This window comes from Scatophagus argus, chromosome 14 (assembly GCF_020382885.2).
Source record: "Scatophagus argus isolate fScaArg1 chromosome 14, fScaArg1.pri, whole genome shotgun sequence".
NCBI classification, from domain to species: Eukaryota; Metazoa; Chordata; class Actinopteri; family Scatophagidae; genus Scatophagus; species Scatophagus argus.
Window position 1 is genome coordinate 967317 of NC_058506.1, and position 3508 is coordinate 970824.

Consider the following 3508-nt stretch of genomic DNA (forward strand, 5'->3'; position numbering starts at 1 on the left):
AGGATTTTGGGGGAAAACTGTAAGATATTTAGCCTCAATGCCATAGGTTAGCACCAGGTCTACGATATGATTAAAGGAATGAGTGGGTTTATTTATCCTCTGGGAGAAGCCAATTGAGTCTACCAGTGATTTGAATGCGGAAGCTAGACAGTCATTTTCAATATCCACATGAATGTTAAAGTCTTCCACTATGATAATTTTGTCTGAGTTTATTGCTAAGTATAGAAAGTCAGGGAATTCATCTGAGAACTCAGAATAAGGTGCTGGGGAATGGTACACCACAGCAAATAAGAGCGGTTTATTTGCTCTTCAGTCTGAGTGTGAGAAGCTAAGAGTAAGCATTTCAAATGAGTTGTATTTAGCAGCAGGTTTCAGGTTAATATGCAGATGTGACTGATAAAATGCTGCCACTCCTCCTCCTCTACGAATATTTAAAGTTAGAGTTGAAGTTATTAAACAGCATATTAATTCAGTTCAATTCAATTTTATTTAAAGTGCCAATTCATAACAGAGTTATCTCATGAGACTTTACAGGTGTGGTAACAACACATTCAAAAAAAAAAGAAGAGAATCAGAGAGAAACAGGTCCCAGGGCAAAACCCCACAATGAGTAAGCATTTGGCAACAGTGGCAAGGAAAAACTTCTTTTTAACAGGCCAAAACCTTGAGCAGAACCAGACTCAGTGTAGACGGCCTTCTGCTGCGACCGGCTGGGAGGGAGAGATAGGGAGATGGAGAGAGACAGGAGAGGGGGAGATAGAGAGAAAAAGGAGAGAGAGAGAGAGAGAGAGAGAGAGAGAGAGAGAGACTGTTCTGGATCCAGCAGCACTATCAGTGCAATAGGCAGGGCCATAGAGGGCTCAGGATCCAGTGTCTCAGTGTCTAAGGATCTCCCCCAGCAATCTAAACCTATAGCAGCATAACAAGGGGTTGGTCTTGTCCTAACTAACAGTCCTAACTATAGGCTTTGTCAGAAAGGAGGGTTTAAGTCTACTCTTAAACATAGACAGGGTGTCTGCTGCCTGAACCGAGGCTGGTAATTGGTTCCACAAAAGAAGAGCTTGATAACTGAAGGCCCTGGCTCCATATTTACATTTGGGGATTCGTGGTATTACCAGTAAGTCTGAATCTAAGGAACGCAGCACCCTAGAGGGTTGATATGGTTCAATGAGATAAGTGATATATGATGGTGCCAGACCATGCACAGCTTTGTAGGTCAGGAGGAGGATCTTAAATTCTACTCTAAATTTTACTGGAAGCCAATGTAGAGAGACCAGAACAGGTGAAATGTGGTCACACCTCTTAGTCTTAGTCAGGACACAAGCTGCAGAGTTCTGAATGAGCTGCAGAGTCCTGAGGGACTTTTTAGGGTATCCTGACAAAAGAGAGTTACAGTAATCCAGCCTAGAGGTAACAAAAGCATGAATGAGCTTCTCAGCAGCATCTAAGGAAAGGACATGCTTGATTTTTGCAATGTTACGAAGGTGGAAGTATGCAGTCCTCGAGATTTGCTTTATGTGAGTGTTGAAAGACAAATCCTGATCAAAGCTAACACCCAGGTTCTTTACAATGGTGCTAGAGGCAGGAGCTAGTCCATTGGACCAACTAGTAGAACCTCAGTTTTGTCTGAGTTCAATAGAAGATGTGGGTCATCCAGGACTTAATATCTGCAACACAGGATTGCAGTTGTCTTAGCTGATTGCTTTCATCTGGCTTCGTTGATAAATACAACTGGGTGTCATCAGCATAACAGTGAAAATTTAACAGTGATCACATTGCCTAGTGGGAGTCGAGGCCGGCTCTACACAGGGGCAAGAGGCGGCAACGCCCCCTCAAATATATGTCTTGCCCCCTCGTATCAAAATTTTAGAAGTTAAAAAAACAACCTTTTTAATATCTTCACAAAACTAATATATTACAAGTTGACAAAATATCTACAATAGTGGAAAAATCCACCAAAAAACACGACACGATACAGTATCAGATTCCTCTCATCTCTCTGTCCCTCCGCTGTGTGTCTTCAGGTTTCAGCACGGCCACGGACTTGCTGCGTTCAATTACACTCGGAATATGACGTTTCTCGTTTCCTCTCTCCCTTAAGTAGCTGATGTACTTACCCAGAAGTATTTTTAAATGCTCGAAAGACATCCAAACAAACATCAACTTACTGCGGCCAGTCATGTTTTCCGAGGTTGCGCAGTGAAAGACATTTACCTCGGAAGTCGGAATTTCCCACCCAGATCTTTCAAAGTTCCGAGTGTAGATGAATGCTGCAAAAGCAGCAACGTTTTCTCAGGCACACCAGGCTGTAGTTCTGCACTGTTTTGTTTCAAAATGTCTTTACAAGCTTACTTATTTTCCTCTCCAGCTTCCAGCAGCTCATAAAGAGAAAGTTAATGCTGTGTAATGCATCTGTTTTTCAGAGCTATTAAAAAGTGTAGTGCTGCTCCTGTCTGTATTGATAGTAGTAGCAATGATGCTGCTGCTAGTACATCAGAGACAGCAGCTAGCATAACTACTACTTTAGCATCAGCAAGCACTGCTTCTCCTGTACCTTCCCCAACAAGTGCTGCCCCAAAGCAGCCTGCTCAGCTACCTAATGACTTAAATGGCAATACACCATCTCAGCCAATACTGGGTAGTTACCCAAAGCGTGCATTTGGTACAGCATTTAGATCATTTAATCTTGCCTGGTACCGCACACGACCATGGCAAAGCATGTCTTCAGGTGGGACACCCAAGTTGGACAGGTCTGGAGGTAGAGGCCTGACAAAGTGCAGTCCACTTCTCCAGGCTGGGGTTGGACACATAGCTAACAACCCAGTTCAATGAAGAAAACACTGTTACTATAAGCACAGGAGAAAAAAATGCTGGAGCATGATGTGTACGCATGCTGCCCCCTGCACATTTCTGAGTGCCCCCTCATATATGCCTGCCTAGAACCGGCCCTGGTGGGAGTATATAGATTGGGAATAGGATTGGATCAAGAACAGAACCTTGTGGAACACCATGGCTAACCTTAGGGCATATTAAGCATTATCCTTTATTAGCCTTCCTCGTTAGTATAGTGGACAGTATCTCCGCCTGTCACGCGGAAGACCGGGGTTCGATTCCCTGACGGGGAGAGTTTAGTTTGTGGGCAGTGGTTAGGGTGTTGGACCCGTAACCGGTGGATCGCTGGTTCGATTCCCCGTACCGGTGTCCATGGCTGAGGTACCCTTGAGCAAGGTACCTAACCACTGCTCCCCGGGCGCTGCACGCGGTCACCCACTGCCCCGGGTTTGCTGTGTGTGTGCACGTCACTTGGGTGGGTTAAATGCAGAGCACAAATTTCGTTGGAGTGAGTTCCCTCCAATGACAAAATATGTCACTTTCATCTTTCTTTCATCAACAAACACTTTCCTATCAATTCACACGTAATGAGCTCTGGTGGCCCACATGTCCTGTTTTCATTCCACCAGCAACTAAAATCTATCAACAGGTTCACAAAATGGAACCAGGTTACAGC

At 44.4% G+C, this 3508-nt stretch overlaps 1 non-coding gene across 1 annotated transcript; it reads left to right on the top strand.

Annotated features, from left to right (window-relative positions):
* Positions 1-3053: 3053 nt before the first annotated feature.
* On the top strand, positions 3054-3125 carry trnad-guc. The gene has a single exon. It is a non-coding gene; the product is annotated as a tRNA-Asp (tRNA).
* Positions 3126-3508: the final 383 nt, after the last annotated feature.